We start from the raw sequence: 18,056 nt of genomic DNA on the forward strand, positions 1-18,056 counted from the left end.
ACGAGCTAGAACAGATTGAAAGGAGAAGGAGTTACAGATATCGTGCCTCCCAGGGTCAGACCCACAGCTGTGCTTTTCTTAGCTATTATGTCTTCAACTTTATGTAGACTGTCATATTCATTAGCATCAACACCCACATCACTCAACCTTGAAGGCAGACAGAAAACTTCGCTCTAAGGTAATTAGATAACACAGAGATATATTTTATGTTAGCAGAATAAGGACAAGTACCCACAAAAGGACAATGTTACATACACAAAACCTTCTTGTCCTTTAGATAAATGAAAAACTAAAGCACTGAAACATGTATTTCAAGCCACAATATTCAAAGACTTAAAAGTGGCAGCTGCAGGAGCCTAAAAACAAAGTCCCATAAAGTATAACACTTTACCATAACCGTTAATGCAGAAGACAGAGACATAAATCCAGCATCTCAAAAAGCAGAGCAGAGTAAATTTGGTAACACATTAGTCCCTATCTGGATAGTTGTTTGTCAGATGTCAGAATATCTGCATCCTATTATCTGAAATTTGATACCGGAAAAAGCAATTAGATTCTCCTAGAAGTTTCTTTGGCTACATTAGTTGCAGTGTATCACAGTATCTACCCCTCAGCCCTTTAGCAGCAAAACTTTACAACTTTGGCAAGTCAAATCTTAACTGAAGTAAAGTAAGATTGAATTCAATAAGATCAAAATATGCTGATACAGATACTACGCTGTTTCTGACCTATAAAAGTATCCAATGACTGCACAGTCACATACTCATTCTGCTGCCTCCTTCATCACTGCATGGTTTTGAAATGCACCTTACAGCATCCAGTTTAAATCTAAAACACATTAGCACTTAGTGTATGAATTAACTTTTCAATAGAAAGGCTTTTCTCATTTTGTAGCTAAGAGTACCATTTGTAGCAACTGAAAACTTAGTTTTAGAGTTAGAAACCATAAGATACAGGAAATTCCCTGTTTGACTCTACTTCCTCCACAGTGTGTAACAAGACCTAGAGAATGCAACAAATGAAGGAATAGCCATTAGGCTGACACGCATCTGTTTATAACAGATGTGGTTTGAACAAGACCCAATCCTTTATGACTATATGTCCACGTCTACTTAAAAAAAAAACAAATAAGGTTCCGTATAAAATACAGAATACTTACACTTGCAACAGTGAATAAGCTAGCCAGACAGTGTTGCAACAAGCAGACTCCAGCTGAGTCCCACCATCCTTTCCTGTCCTGAGTGAACACACTAGGAATTTCAGCACAACCACAATTGTCCAGTGCACACACAGAGAACATCTCCAATACCTAAAAGTCCTCTCCCACCTTTCCTGCATGCAAACCAAGACATTACACAAAATGATAAAAAAGAGGGCATAAATTGGCCTAAAGCAATGTATGAGGAAGGCAATATAAGAGTAAAGATAGTAAAGACTTGTGAATGCCATTGTTCTGAAAATGCCCTAAGAGCCACAGTGGAAAAGTAGTTAGCTTAATCTATTGCAAATACAGGCGAGGGAGTATTATTTAAAGATACCTTTTTTAAAATATTTTCAACAATAAAAATAAAAGCTCATGAAAATTAAAACTCTTGTTACCCATGACTTTACAGAAACTGTTAATGAAAACACATGCTTTAAATAACCAAACCAGGCCTACAAAGCTCTGTTGAAATTAAGTAGAGTAAAATGCTCTGAACTCTATGAGTGAAACACTCTGAACTCTGTAATTAATCGATGAAAGTCAAGGGATGAAGCAACTACTCCCTGTGTCCCTTCTCAAGAAAACAGAAAGAAGAACACTGTTACCATTATTAGAGACCTAGGACAAAACTGTAAGGTAGACAAACTACCTTACATTTATTAAATGCCGTTCCAGACTAGCCATTCCAGATATTCTCCTAGTAAAAATAAAAGTCTCAGTGAAGAGTACTTCACTGTCACTGAGTTGTACAGCAAACAGTTTTCAAGTAATGGTGTATTTAAAAGCTCATATTGCTTAATTGGTCCTCAAATGGAAATTAAATCAACCTGGAAACCGAAGACGGATTTAATTAACCTATTTTCTTTAAGATGCAGGGGAGAAATAAAAATAATAAGAATGGCGGCTTTTTCTTTTTTTATTACTGTTTTATTTTACAAGCGCACAGAGAAACACAGAATTAGAGGAGAGTGACGGCTTTGCAAACACCTCCAAGAACTCTGAAGTTCCATTTCACAGCCAGCCGGCTGCCGGGCGATTCCCCAGAGCCCGCAGCAGGCGAGGAGACCTGTCCCAGCCCACACCGGGAACAGCCACCGCTCCCCGGGCAGGGCCAGCCCGGTGTGTCACAGCCCGCCCGGAACGCGCTCCACCTCGGTGCCACACGGAGCGCACCAGGAGTCGAATAACCCCGTCAGCGGCACCTTCCCGGAGCGGGGAAAGATGTCTAAGTTGGCTGCCGCTCCAGATCAGCCGCGTGGGGCTGTGACAGCGCGGCCGGGGACCACGAGGGCCATAGGAGGTGGCAGGAGAGGGGCTCGGCGGGGCAGGCGGGAGAAGGCGCTGCACCGGCAGCAGTCCCGGCAGTCAGCCCTGGGCGCCCTCGCTGCCAGCCGGGCGAGAAAGGTGCTCTCCGTGCGCTAAAACGCCACTCTCCTCGCGTGCCCAGCTCGCCGCCGCCGCCCCCCAGCCTGGCTCGCCCCGCGGCCCTTCAGCGAGGGCAGCACCACCGCCCCAGCCCGCCCGGGGGTGCGCCCCGCTACACCGCCCCGTCCCTTCGGCGGACACCCACCTGAGCTCCTCACCTACGGCCCGCCGGCCGCCCCCGCCATGGCCCCCGGGCAGCGGCGCCCCGCAGGCAGGAGCGAGGGAGGGAGGGAGGGAGGCCGGAGCCTGAAAGCAGCGACAGCCGCCACCATAAAGGGCCGCTCCACCTGCGCCGGTTCGGGCGGGAGCGCTCGCTCCGACTGCCGGGGAGCGCCCACGAGCGGGACCGGCGTCGGGACCGCCGCGCTCGACTGACGGCCCCGCCGGCCAACAGGAGGAGTCGCCGCGCTGCCCCCGCCCCGCCGCCCGCAGGAGCCGCTGCTCCCGCCCGCCTTCCTGGCCGGCGGGGCGGGGGAAGGGGGTGTTTCCATGACGTCACGGGCAGCGCCCGCGGACAGGTGGGGAGCGGTCCCCGAGGGGACGCGGGGACAGGAGTCCCGGGCTAAGCCGGAGCTGAGCCCGCGAGTCGGCCTTAAGCAGCCGGGGCAGGGCGGGCTGCGGGCACGGCAGGGCAGGGCGGGCGCGGAGCTAATCCCGCAGCGGCCCTGCGGGAGACTCGGAACCGAGGGAGCGATGGCTCCCTGAGCCGCCTCGTCCCGAGGGAGCGGCTTACCACGCCGTAGAGGCGAAGTGCGAGCGGGTGCCGGCAGAGAGGGCTTGTCGGGGGCTCGTCGCACCCGCGGCAGCCCGAGGGCATCACTTCCCGCTCACTGGGAGCGCTTCCCGCGCCTGTCCTTGCCCGCCGCCTCGGGAAGAGCTCCTCCGTGGGAGAGAACCACTCCTCCCTGCCTTCCCCCGCTCCCCCCGCCCAGCATCGGCATCCTAAAATTAGCGTGTTCCTCTGCGCCTTATTTAAAAAGAAACAACTTGAATGACAAATTAGATACAGGCCGTTAGAAGTGCGCTGGACGGCTTCCACGAACTCTGAATATCTGTGCTAAATCTTTCAGAAATTGTTACTGCTTGCAAGGATGTAGACGGGATGTCACCTAGCACACCATTCACGCCGTTTTTATTTACAAATTGCGATTTAATCTACACTTAGGAGAAAGGGAGGGGGGCGGGAAGAACCCCCGGTTTACTCAGCCTCATGTGCCTAAAACTGATAGCTGCTTTTTGATTCCATTCAGAACTCAATGCTTTTCTCAGCTGGAGGGAAAGAGAAACCCTTTTCTTCATGTATACTATTCATACAGCATTAAAAAACAGCAAAGGCATTTGTAAAAGCAAGCTCGAGCAAGGTAGAGAGGGTATTAACAGATGAGAACTTGTAGTAGCATAACCCAGGAGTAGAGTAGTACCTTGCACTTTGAGTGAAACCTTGTAAGGGCATGAGAGACACCACAGAGTATAACTTTTACTAAGAACACTATCAGGTGGAGGCTTCCCAAACCATAGGCACCAGAGTGACCCAACACGGTGAAAGCTGCTTTCAGAGCTGGCCTACAATGGTACTCTTGCTTTATGGTGAACTTGCCACTGGCTGCCCCAAGAGAGGAGCCCCAAAGAGAAGATACAAGGACTCCCTGAAACAACACCTCAGCCTTGGCCATATTGATCATCATAACTGGTCTACTCTGGCTTCCAATCAGGAGGTCTGGAGACTCACCATCTATAACGCTGTGGATGCTTTCCAGAAAGCACGCAGGATCACCCTTGAGGAGAAAAGACAACGCAGAAAGAATCGTGCCTTGCAGAATATACCATCTAAGGAGTCTTTCTGCTATACCTTTTGCAACCGGACATGCCTGTCTGGTATTGGCTTTTTAGCCACCAACATGCTTACAACAAACGTGGGTAGAGCCCTTCCCAAATCTTTGTTCACAAAGCCCAGCGATGGCAATGGTACTACAGTGGAGAGGGCATCTGTTGCCTCTGCTGCTGACTGAAGCCATACAACCTGATGATAGCTTAAGGAGATGCTGCCTACACAGTGAAAACTCAAGCAATGACTTCTTGGTCAGCATCAAGCATGAAAGTCAACAAAAAGCTACAGAAGCAGTTTTAGTTTTCATTATATTGTTTAATGTAGCTCCAAGTTGCTGCTGTATGGGAGTTCAGGCATTCCTGGAGGGTATATATCAGCATGCAAACAACTGCAATTTAACAATAGCATATGGCAATTCCTTAGGTTTCAGGTTTTATAAAAGTTTTTATAAATCCAGGTTTTAGGACAAAATTAGCACTCACTGTCATTTTAAAGAGCACAGTTGTTGAACTAAGGGCCCCAAATAGCCTGCAGCACCAAATTGGTTAAGGAAAAATTAGACATGTCTAATGTTGACTAGAATATGTTGATGGTACACCTTTCTAGTGATCACATGATATAACAGCAGGCTGTTAGATAACAGCATGTTTCCTATGCATGTGCGGCCTGTTCCAGCTTCCACTGAAACCAAACTTAGACCACCTCTTGATTTAGAAAGTAACTGGATGTCTCCCTGAGGATGTACAGTCTCGAAGCTCTGCAACAGAAAGGAAACAAACAATGTAAAAATAAAATTCTCTTTGAGACCAAAATCTCCATCTTGAGTCCTGCCATATAGACAATCCCTAGGCAATCCCTGTTTGAGGTTCCTGAAATATTTAGGACCTTTACTGTTCTTGCGTAAAAAACATGGACTAAGCACATCTCTGGGCTATATTAAATTATTTCACTGGAGTTACAGTAGAAAGGAGTTTGATCTTTCTATGGATCTAGGGCTTTGTTTCCTTTCCTTTTGTTCTTCCCTTCTGTTGAATAGAAACAATGAATATTGTAGTGCTCTCTTTTCCTGGGCTAAAGAGAAGTTTAAAAATAAATTAATAACAAGCCTTTTAAGAATACACACAGAGAAATAGCGACAGTTCATTAACTGAGATGGCAAAATACAAGGTGGTTGTAAACATCAGGGGAAATGCATGGGCAGAAAGTCTCTGTGTGAATATAGACTGCTGTTTTTCTTTCTAAATAGATCCGCTAACACAAACTCATCCGGTTTATAATTGTAAAAGGAAGGTGGTTAGAGTGTTCCTCAGCACCGTGCACTTAACCTTTGATTTATCCTTGTTCTTTGGGTTTTCTGTTCTGATTGATGGAGCCTCATGACACTGTAATCTTTTCAGAGCTATTAAGAAGAGAAACTCCATTCTACATAATCCAACAGGTATTTTTTTTATTTCAGTTTCCCTTTGATCTATTATAATTCAGAATTAAAATATATGGTCTGAATTAAAACTCTACTAATACATGTGTCCTTTTAGCTTGCTCTTTCCTGTGGTTTTGTAAAGATAGTTCAAAATAATGTTTCCAGTGGTGCAATGAAAGGGATTGTCTTTTGATTTCCAGCTTGATTTTTTTGTCCTTTAATTATTAGGTGAAAATAATTACTGCAACTCTATTGAACTCAAAGACATGCAATGATGTTTCATGTTTAAGCAATCTTAGTCTCGTGAGTAAGCAAGCTTCCCTACCATGTATATGGACCACAAAGAGAAAGGCTTGTTATGAGACACAAGTAATGTCCTGTGGTTTGAGCTGAACAATGGACAAATAAGACTTGTGAAGAGCTTCTACATTTACAGCAGATGGATATATTTATCAGTATCCTTGTGGCTGAGAAGGTATGAGCTGCAGGAGAGTTGTGCACATTGCAAAGTTATTGGATTCATGTGTCTTTCTCTTCTGATGACTATGCATATATATCTTCAGTCCAGTGCAGGAGTTATCTGTCTTGAAATTCAGAAACATCTTTGTGCACAAAAATAAATCTGTCTTTGGTACCTTTTCTCTTGCTACCAGGCATCCCCATCACGTAATTTCTGTCCTTATGCCAGTACCTTTGATTTTATTCTCAGTCAGTGCTGAGAAGCCTCTATCCCTCTGACAGTGCCTTGACAAACATTGCTGTTGTCCTGTTGCACTTACTGGTTGGTCTTATGGAAGCTACTGGCACTACTTTTCCTGTATCTTTCTTGCTGATACTTCTAAATGTTGCCTATCTCCCTAGGCTGCCCAGGCCTCTTTTCACATTACCATAGTTACTGGGTTTTCTTCTGTGGCCTGTCTGGCTTCCCAACTAGAATTATCCATGTTAAATTCCCTTTGGAGCCCTTCTGGATACCTCTGAGGTAAAAACATATTATATCTGTTGCAAAATTCATTAATTGTTCAATACTTCCAGCAGTCTTGACTGTGCCCTTCAATTTGTGTGGTGGTCAGAGCTCTATGGTTGTGGGAGAAAGCAGACCTGCTGTCACAGCACTGTTTACTTTTCTTCCCCTTACAAGCTGCTAAACTGATTGTCCTTTACTTATTCAGGTGAAAGTAGAGAGCTGCAATGCTTATGTCTTTCCATGTTTGCAAAGCAGATGTGTGACCAGAAAATGGAAAGGTGAAAAACTGAAAAGGAATGAATATTCACCAGCCTGGCACTCAGCGAGAGGGTCCATATAGCAAATAGTCAAAAGAAGTTTGCGCTAGCCCAAAATTTACAAAGCTGGAATACAAGGAACTGGACAGCAAACATTAAAAAGATGCACAGATTTACTGTGTCTGCCATGACCATACATAGTGTATACCTGCTGTGTAACATGATATACTCAACATCACATGACATGTAACATGACATGATAACATAACACAGCTTTACAGCCTCTTTCCACAGCACTGCTGATGCATCCCTGAAGGTGCTGGTGCACACCAGAGAAATAGAGAAGGCATGCAACAGATATGGCTTAAAAAAGACCCAAAAGCCAAAAATGCAGTCTCTGCAGAACCCTGTCTTTTGTGTGTGCCTGTGTTTGTGCATTATTTGCCACAGTAGGATATGTGGACTTGGAAATCACTAAATTACAAACAGTAATATTAATCACTACTGCTAGAAGTACTTTCCTTGCTTTTGATTTGAATTTTATTTGTCTATTTTACTTAGCTCCAGGGAAACTGGGAGGTCCCAGTTGTATTCTGTCTGGCTCCTGGGCTTACTGCATTTGAGGGCCAACTTCTGAATGTCAAGTGGTCGCTGTGTGGGATATGACCAAACCTAACATCCAGACCTCTAGAAAAACAGAGAATTAAGAATCACTGAGTTTCTTATTCTTCACACAGATGAGGATATTTTTCCAAGCAGTAACTTTAATACTGCCTTGGAAATGAGAGGCAACCCCAAGGTTTCCAAGAGGAAGTAATTCTGATTTTTTATTTTTTTTTTAATAGTAGCACCTTCCTTTAAGAAGAAAAGCTAGCAAACTGGCAATTGAATATTCTGGATTTCTCAATCTTGTGCTGGTTTCATACATACCAGATGCTGGTTTATAACATTTATCCTCCTCCCCCTCATTGGTGACTATTACTCATTTGTCCAAGTGTTCTGGGATTTTAGTATTTGTCTAAAATGCAGTCGGATGGAAAAAAAAAGTTAGTCCTATTTTTTTTCCATGTTACTTGAGGCAGAAAGTATCAGAGTACATGGAGGTTTACTGTATTCAGAAAGCATGTTTACAGATATGTGATACAGGTCTCTGCAGAATCTGGCATCCAGATGCCATTCAGTTGGCAGAGAGCAATACAGCTATTAGGCAACAGTGTAATTCAGTGCACTGTGGGCCAGATTATCCCTCCCTACTGATGCAGGCCTGGTTTTTGCAATTGCTAGTGAGGGGTTCTATCTGGAGTAGGAGAGACGGAAACCTCCTGTGGAGCACAAAGAATTAGTGGAGACACTCCACACCCAAGGGTCCTTTGGCTTTCCGGAGTCTGAGCTAGATGCAGATGGAAGACTTATCTATCAAGAGTTAAAGCAACCAAAGTTTCTGCTTACTTCCTTGGGCTCTGGGTGAGGCCCAGGCATACCTCCTGTGTTATTCTTTTTCCTTAACTATTGCACACAGCCTGGAGCACTTCAAATCCAGAGGTTAGGGCTCAGCTCTCCTTTTCTCAGAGGATCTGAACACAGACTCTTTAATCTTTGATTACTGTAATGTTTTCTGCAGTGAGAATAGGATCCCAGTTTCTCTTATTAGGACTAGCTTTCCTATTCTTTTCCTTTGAATACACACAACAGGTAAAAACATGGAAACAGTAATGCACAAAAACTGCTGATGTCAAATTACTTCATTCTTTTGGGACCATGAACAAAAAGTAAGAATAAGACACTGAATTTATATCTGGAAGGCCATGGGATAGATGCCTTTGCGCTTCACTTCAAAGTAAAAATAAATTATATTGTTCAAACCTTGTAAATTAGACCTACAAGGTATATTTCCTGCCAGCATGAACAAAGTTTTCCATTGTGTGAACCTTAAGGTTGTTACTATTTCATTTGAGTGCATGTGATACTCAGCCAGTGTCAATAATAGCAGTAATGAGCATGACCCTGACAATGTGTGCATGTCCAGCTGCAAACATTAAACTCGTTAGCGAACAGTTATTCCTGACTGGTGTCAGAATTAAAGAGCAGAGAGTCAACTCTCCTCATACTCACTTGAAAGTTACGCTTCTGGCCTCCAACCAAAGAGCTGTTCCAGAGCCTCCCTGCTCCAGTGATCAGACAGTCTCCTAGTTCTCAGACTGAGCACAGTTACATCCAGTTTGTGCCTATTGATTCTACACACCCTGTTGTGGTTTAACTACAGCCGGAAACCAAGTACCACACAGCCTCTCGCTCACTCCCCCACCAGTGGGACTGGGGAGAGAATCGCAGGGGGAAAAGAAAACTTGTAGGTTGAGATAAAGACAGCTTAACAGGAAAAACAAAAGCTGTGCATGCAAGCAAAGCAAAACAAGGAATTAAATCACTGCTTCCCATGGGCGGGCAGGTGTTCATCCAACTCAGGAGAGCAGGGCCCCATCACATGTAACGGTTACTTGGGAACATATACTCCAAATGTCCCCTTCTTTCTCCTTCCACCTCCTTTTTATACTGAGCGTGATGTCATATTGTATGGAATATCCCTTTTGGTCAGTTGGAGTCACCTGTTCCATCTGTGCTTTCTCCCAACTTGCCAAGCATTCCCAGCCTCCTTGCTTGTGTTACAGTATGAAAGGCAGAGAAAACCTTGGCTCTGTGTAAGCACTGTTCAGCAATAACAAAAACGTTTCTATATAATTGGCACTGTTCAGCCCAAATCCAAAAGACAGCCCCAGTCTAACTACTGTGAAGAAAATTAACTCTACTCTAGCCAAAACCAGCACACACCCCCAGACCTGCACTTCAGTAACAGGTTAATGTAGCAGATCCATCCACTGCCACAGCCATTAGGTGCCTGTACTGAGCTAACAGTTTCACCAGAGGACAGTAGAAAGCATGCCTGTTGCTGTGGTGAATTAACTACTAATTTTTCAACAGGAGGTTTCCAACAGGAAAACTGTTCATTCTGACTGCCGAGTTGCCGTTAACTGGGGAAAAACTAAGATAGGTTAGTTCTGCTGATGTACAGTAGTAGCCTCTCCTCTTTCTGCAGCCATTACTGTCATGGCCTGAATTTTAAAATGGTTCAGATGCATACTAGTAAGCTTACTTCACATTTTCAGGGCTGCCAGCAGACCTTATTTGACAGAATAATACGTCTTCCCAGACATCATAACCCTGGCTCCACACAAACAAGTCAGTAAGTCCAGACAGATTTTTTTTTTTTTGCCAGAGGCCAGCAGTGGTTCCAGGCAGAAGGGACAGCCAAGAAATGAAATCTTCTTCTTTATTTGAAGCAACATTACTGTTCCATGCAGCAGCATCAGACCACATCTAGAGCTGTTGAAATCAATGGAAAACTCATTCTTTAAGTTCAGTGAGTTGTGTGTCAGATGCCTCACCTAATGGATCAAAATGTTGAGTGGCTGTGATTTGCCTTTGCCTTTCAAAATACTGATGAGAATCCAGGCAGCTGTGGGAAGACAACCTTCTCCATCCCCCACTATTTCTTCATGATAATTGAGGCAAGACTGGCCACCCAGTCTATTGCTCAATGTATCCTTTCATCCATGCTGTTTTTCTAAGGGTTTACTGCTCAGGAATGGATCTCTGTGGTTAAGGAAGTTTTGAAAATGATAAAGCAATGAGAGCTTTTAATTGAAGTCAAAGGTGATTGCTGAGAAAGAGAAAAACAATAGTATTTATGGCATTAGTGCCACAGTTTGACATGACTGGCTGATAAAGTAAAGTAGAGGAAAAGCGAACTTCCCATACAGCCCATGTTGGGCAAAGCACAAATATAGAGGTCACTAGCAAAAGACATGAAAGGAAGTTTACTCACCTGCAAGCCAGGTATAGCCAGTTCATCACAATCACCTCAAATCCAGTCAGTTGCTGATTAGGCAAGTAGTCATTTAGCACAAATTCAATTAACAGTGCCCTCAATCATGACAGAAATGTGCAGCTGCCTTTCCACTTTTCTGCATCCAGAAGTGGTGTAGGAAAGGGATATCCACACAAGGTTTTAAAGCCAGCCACTTCTAAAATCTCCTTTTCAATACAAATAGACAGGGATTTCCCAGCTGTTAAGATTTTTATTTTAATAAGCTGCTATTTTTAAATGAAATAAAAAAACCAACCAAACAAATAAAAACAAACCTGTTGAATAGTTTGGCAAATATTATACCAAAAATGCTGAGATCATTGGTCTGTACACACTTGAAGAAACCAAGATTGAACGAATGTATTTTATAATCTTTAAAAACAGAAAGTACTCCATTCACAACTGAAGAAGGAAAATATTTGGCAGAGACACGGAGCTGCTTATATACATTCATTATCCCTCAGGGCTCAGTACTGGGGCCAGTTCCGTTTAGTATCTTTATCAATGACTGGACAAGGAGATCAAGTGCACTCTCAGTCAGTTTGCAGACGATACCAAGTTGGGTGGAAGTGTTGATCTGCTGGAGGGTAGGAAGGCTCTGCAGAGGAATCTGGACAGGCTGCATTGATAGGCCAAGGCCAATTGTATGAGATGCAACAGGGTGAATGCCAAATCTTGCACCTGGGTCGCAACAGCGCTACAGGCTTGGGAAAGAGTGGAAAAAGACTTGGAAGTGCTGGTTGACAGCAGTTGAACATGAGCCAGTAGTGTGCCCAGGTGGCCATAAAGGCCAATGGCATCCTGGCTGGTATCAGAAATAGCATGGCCAGCAGGACGAGGCAGTGATTGTTCCTCTGTACTTGGCACTGAGGAGGCTGCAATTTGAATCCTGTGTTCAGTTTTGGGCCCCTCATGATAACAAAGGCATTGAGGTGCTGGAGAGAAGGGCAACGAAACTAGTGAAGAATCTGGAGCATAAGTCATGTTAGGAGTGGTTGAGTGTAGTGAGTTTCTGTGGCTGGGTTTTGGTAGTGGGGGGGGCAGCTACAGGGGTGGCTTTTGTTAGAAGCTGCTAGAAGCCTCCCCTGTCTGGTGGAGCCAATGCCAGCCAGCTCCAGGACAGACTTCCTGCCACTGGCCAAGGCTGAGCCAATTCAGAGTGATAATAATGCCTCTGTGATAACATATTTGAGAACAGAAGGTTGTTGCGCAGAAACAATTCCAGCCAGGGAAGAGCAGAGTGGGAACATGGGAACAGTGCACACACCAAGGTCAGTGCAGAAGGAGGAGGAGAAGGTGTTCCAGATGCCAGAGCTGAGGTCCCTGCAGCCCATGGTGCAGCCCATGGTGGAGCAGCTGTGCACCTGCAGCCCATGGAGGACCATCAGGGTGCAGAGACCCACCTGCAGCCCATGGAGGAGCCCGTGCTGGAGCAGGTGGATGCATGAAGGAGGCTGTGACCCTATGGGAGGCCCAAGATGGAGCAGGCTCTTGCCAGAGACCTGCAGCCCACGGAGAGGGAAGCCCACACTTGAGCAGGTTTATCCCGGGTAGGACTTGTGACCCCTGTAGGGGACCCACTACAGTACAGCTCATTTGTGAAGGACTGCACCCCATGGAGGAGTGACCCACGGGACAGCAGTTTGGGAAGAACTGCTGCCTGAGGGATGGACTCATGCTAGAGAGGTCCATCAAGGACTGTCTCTCGTGGGAGGGACCCCACAGGAGCAGGGGAAGGACTCCTCTCCCTGAGCAGAGGCAGAAACAAGAACTGACCGCAACCCCCTGTTCCCCATCCCCCTGCACCACTGGGGGGGAGGAGGGAGAACAGGGAAGGAAGGAGGGGTGGGGGGAAGGTGTGTTTAAGACTGTTTTATTTCTTGTTCTTTGGCTCTTATCCTGTTAGTAATAAATTTAAGTACTATCCCCACTTTGAGTCTGTTTTGCCCATGAAGGTAATCAGTCACTGACCTCTCCCAGCTGTTATCTCAACTCATGAATCCTTAGCTGGTTTTTTTCCTCTCCTCTGTCCAGTTGTAGAGGGAGAGAGCGGCTTTAGTGGGTACCTGGCATCTGGCCAGGGTCAACCCACTACACTGAGGAAGCTGGAGGTGTTTAGCTTGCAGGAGGCTCAGGTGTGACCTTATCACCCTCTACAAGTGCCTGAAAGGAGGCTGTAGCCAGGTGGGTGTCAGTCTCTTCTCCCAAGTAACATAGTATATAACGAGAAGAAACAACCTCAAGTTCTCCCAGGGAAGATTTAGATTGGATATTAGGAAAAATCTGTCCACCAAAAGGGTGGTGAGGCATTGAAACAGGCTGCCCAGGGAAGTGGTGGAATCACCATCCCTGGAGGTATTTAAAAAACATGTAGATGTGGCACTTCAGGACATAGTTTATAGGTAGACCTGGCGGAGCTGGATTAATGGTTGATCTTAAAGGTCTTCTCCAACCTACAAATTCTATGATTGCCACAGTTATTAGTATAATGGAATGGCAGGAAATAACTACCTGTGGGGAATCCAGGGTAATCCTTGTTTTTTTCAAGTAATAAAGGCAACAGACATGTCCCAGAGACATCTTTGAAAAGATGAAATTAAACATAGCTGGAAGCAAGTGATATAAGAATGTCTAGTGAGAACTAAAATAAGAAGCAGCTAAATTTGAAAAATCCATCCCACAAAATGAAAAATGGCTCTTGAATTAAATGGGTTGTTTATTTGACCTTAGAGAGCTAAGGCAATGTGTTATGGCAAACATTTCTTTGCAAGGAGAAAATGAAAAAATGCAATATTCACTCTTTAAAGTGGAACTCATGTTGATTTTAGGAATCATCTGGGTTATAGATTTTTAACTTAGTGTAAGGTAAAGAATGAATGGTCTATTTCTGAGGCAGCTGAAGGACTATTGTAGGCTGGAAGCAGACGGTCATAACCATAGGGGGAGAAAAACAAGCAAATATGCCTCCCATGCACTGGCTTTGATAAGCCAAAATGAAGTCACTTAATAATGGTGGGAAAACCATTTATTTTCCAAGATGTAAATGTTCTTTCAATATTAAAATACTGGCTAAGGAAGGATGAGAGATGATGTTGATTTAGAGCCTTGAAATACTGTCAATAAAGTCTTTTTCAAAGAGGCTGTAAAGGAACTTCAGAGTCAGAAGTGAAAGGTAAAGTCATATCATGAGTTAAAAACTAGCTGAGAGAGAGACTATGAAGAGCTAGAATAAATTACTGCCTCTTAAAATGGAAAAAGGTTAATAGCACAATGCCCCAAGGACCCTGATTGGAGCCACTGTTCTGTATATTATTCAGAGTCTGGAAGGATGAATGGTCTGGTAGTAATATTTGCTTGTGATACAGATTATTTGGGTTTGGCACAGTTTGGGAGGATTATGAAGAATACCAGATGGATCTAATAAAGCTACTGTAAATGTCTGGAAGCAATATAATTGTAAATGAAGTATCAACTGCCTTGGTTTAACCCCAGCAGCAACCAAGTACCATGCTGCCACTCACACACTCCCCCTCCCCAGTGGGACATGGAGCAGAACTGAAAAAGGGTAAATGCAATGGTTTGAGCTAATAACAGTTTCATAATTGGAATAAAATCAAGTATGATACTGATACTACTAATAATAGTAATGAAAAGGGAGGTAACAAAAAGAGAGAGAGAAATAAAACTCAAGGACAAAAAAACCCCTAGTGATTCACAATACAGTTGCTCACCAAGCACAAATGATGCTTATCCCATCCCTGAGTGACGGTCACTCTTCCCAGCCAATTCCCCCCCAGTTCATATACTCAGCATGATGTTCTATGATGTGGAATATCTCTTTGGCCAGTTCAAATCAGCTTTCCTGGCTGTGCTGCTTCCTCCCAGCTTGTTGTGCACCTCCTCACTGGCAGAGCATAGAAAATCTAAAGTCCTTGGTTTAGAGTAAGTACTACTTAGCAACAACTAAACATCGATGTGTTATCAACATTATTATCATACTTAATACAAAATATAGCACTGCACCTATAGCTACTAGGAGAAAAATTAACACTACCCCAGCTGAAATCAGGACACCAACAGACAAAATTCAAGATAAGGCTTGTTGAAAGAAATGTAGGCTGTGGTACACTTGTGTGCAGTGGTCTCTGACTGAACTGCAACATTCAAGGACAGGTCTAAGCACAACTGGCAAGAAGACCATTAGAAAAACGCCAGTAAAACTACCACTGTGGTTGCTGTCATCTCGAGGCTGTTTGCAAATATGAACTGATTAGCCAAAGACCCCAAAAATGTACAGGGTCAGATTCAAAAAAGTGAAGTAGTAACTGGAGCACTTGGAGAAGATGTGTGAGAACCAGTTCCCCTTCCTCCCAGTGAGAGAAGTCTCTATCTCATGGGGGAATGCCACAGGGCTACCACAGCAGAAGCTATGCCAGAGGGTGTGGGTTGAGGGCTTTCATTTACTTGGAGAAAAAAAAGGAAAACAATGAATCCTTGACTTTGGCAGTGATTAAACTATTCCCAGGAAGATGCGATGCTTTAATGACTTTACCTATCTAGTGCGTTTGATTAGTTGCATCCCCCCCAAAAATTTGATTCCTTCCAGCTATCCTAGAAAATGCTTTAGACAGGACGTTAGGGCTCCCACTTCATGCTTACTCACTGAAGAAGCAGGAACAGTAAAGTTGGAGGGTTAGACTATATTTTGCTGTGCTTTTATTCTAAGCAAAGTATTTCTCTGAGGCTGAATGGAATATTTGTGTCAAATAAACCAGTGTTTTTCATGCTTTATTTTGACAAGGAGAATATAGACTGTAGTCTTGATTGTAAACAATTTTTGTTTAAATTGTCCAGTTTAGCTGTCAAATCAATTTGTGGTGCTCAAGATGCAAGTGCATGTTGTCAGCTCAACCGAGACATCTGCTGACTGTTCAGTAATTGTCAAGAAGTGAGTAAAGTATTAGCATTTGTAAGAAGAAAATGAAAGGTAATAAACAAAACAATATGATACCATACAGTGTTCTTCCGGTCTTCACTTTGTCAGTTAACAACAGGCTGCATCTGAGCCCTTGAAACTTAAAGGCGTTTTTCAAAGACGTCCCACGTTGCTTTCTTGTGTGGCTTTTTTCATTTCTACTCCCTCATTTCATCTACCTCTTTTCTCTTTTCTTCCTTCACCAGACTCACATGTACCTTAAGTTCAGACCCAAACACTCCATCTACTATTTTTCCTTTTTTTCCTCCTCTCACCTCCTCAGGCAGCCATCCTATCACTTTGGTATATATTTGAGATTGAGAATAACTTGAATTTGAAAAGCATCTTTTTTTTTTCTAAAAATCTCTATGCTTTCAATTCTTGAAATCTCCCACTTCAAAGAATGATCCAGACATAACCAGCTGACACTTTCACAAATCATCACTGTCATCATAAAAGGTCTCCAGTGTCAATGTGAGTTGTATATTCAGTATCCACTCTGAAAAAGAATAAGAGGAAGGAAAGTAACAGAATGTATTGGGGGAAGAATGCAGTGTGCTGCTCAGGCTTCTGTGAGCCCAAGCAGCTCAGGGAGGAGATGCCCAGAAAGGTGACTCTATTCAGCAAATGTAGGCTGAATGGCAGTGACAGACATCTTCAAACTGCCAGCTGAAAAGATCTGAGTCATTCGGGTGAGATTTCTGAATATAAATGGCAAAAAACAACTCAGAGTAAGAAACTTCAAAGGGAAAGAGAAGACTTTCATGGGTAGCAGAACTAATGAAGTTTGATCTCCTACAGATTTGTTTCCCTACGTATTTTTCCTACAAAGCTCTACTCAATAACCATGGATTTCCCCTCATCTTTCACAGTTTACCTACATGTCCCTCAGCTCTCCTACAATATTCTCACCTCACTGCAGATCCTCTAATTACCAGGCAGGGAAGAGGCCAGATGTGCTCTAGCTGAATTCAAGCTCTGCAGCTGGTCAATTAGTAGCACAGGCTAACAGGTCAGCCTGTTCTCTCCCAAAAGAACAATGGCTGAGTATTTCCTCCTTTTTCTGCATCACAAAGGAAATAATACGATTTTTTCTACCTAACCACAGGTTTTTTACATAATTTGCAGGAACTTCATAAATTTGCCAAATATGCCTGAAATCAGTGTGAAGTTCATAGTTAGTAGAACTAAATTGATAGATGGGTGAACAAACAACCTGGGTGAGCAGGCATTGCTTCCATATGTAAACAGACTAAAAATAGTTTTCCGTTGTGAATGCCCAATACTCTGGAGCCTCTTTTCACAATGAATAGAATTAAATAATATCAGCCATTTTAAATGAAGCTGAAATATGTGATCCAGCTGAAATAACTTTGTAAATGGAAATCAGCTCCTAGAAATACAAAAGATGAAAAAGGCAAAAGAATCTCTAATAAAATCTGGGTTGAAGCACTGCAAGTATTGAGCAGGCTTCTGGTAAAATAATATCATCCTGACCACCAGATTCAGTCATTCTTGTCTTTTTTTAGCTTGTATGAAATAGGCAAGTGAGCTTTAGTTTATATTAATCCATCCAAACCCAAAATAATAACAGTCTCCTCCTAGCTAGCTGGTGGAGAATTAACTAGGTGGCATAGTAACTCTGCTCTCAGTGTGGAGATTTCTACGTGGGCTCCTTGTGAGCCAGGTTGAATCTGGAAGCAGTATACCCGTGCTCTTGGGTGGATGCTCTCTAGGACTCACTGGGCTGAGCTTATGCTAGTTTGGACAGCTGTGTACTGCAGAGTTATCTACTATTTGCAGGTGCTGATGTCAAGTTTTACCACTGTTTTTATTAATTTTCTTATTGTCTTGTCTAGTTTATCCTAACACCTGCCTAACCAAGGTAAAAAATGGCTTGAATTGTGAAAGCTACAGGGGACAGATAGTTGTGTGCATGTGTATGGGGGGAGAATGTCTGAAGCTGAACTCCTGAACTGTCAAGCTCAGCCTAGAAGCCTACTGCTTACTAACTGCAACTCGTACAGGCTGGTAGTGAATTTTGGTAACACCTGTACT

The 18,056-nt window shown here is 43.7% G+C and overlaps 1 protein-coding gene across 2 annotated transcripts in view; it reads right to left on the minus strand.

Moving 5' to 3' along the window:
- The window catches only part of OSBPL3 (oxysterol binding protein like 3), a 95,213-nt gene extending 91,746 nt beyond the window's left edge, over nucleotides 1-3,467 (minus strand). The window contains exon 1 of one of the 2 annotated variants that reach the window (XM_027639330.1): nucleotides 3,363-3,467. The gene's annotated coding sequence lies outside the window, so the exon portion shown is untranslated. Of the gene's footprint in view, nucleotides 1-2,774; nucleotides 2,979-3,362 lie in introns of those variants that run through there. The other variant, XM_027639331.1, reaches the window with a different exon arrangement.
- Nucleotides 3,468-18,056: the final 14,589 nt, after the last annotated feature.

The sequence above is a fragment of the Corapipo altera genome, unplaced genomic scaffold (assembly GCF_003945725.1).
Source record: "Corapipo altera isolate COAL_440 unplaced genomic scaffold, ASM394572v1 44, whole genome shotgun sequence".
NCBI classification, from domain to species: domain Eukaryota; kingdom Metazoa; phylum Chordata; class Aves; order Passeriformes; family Pipridae; genus Corapipo; species Corapipo altera.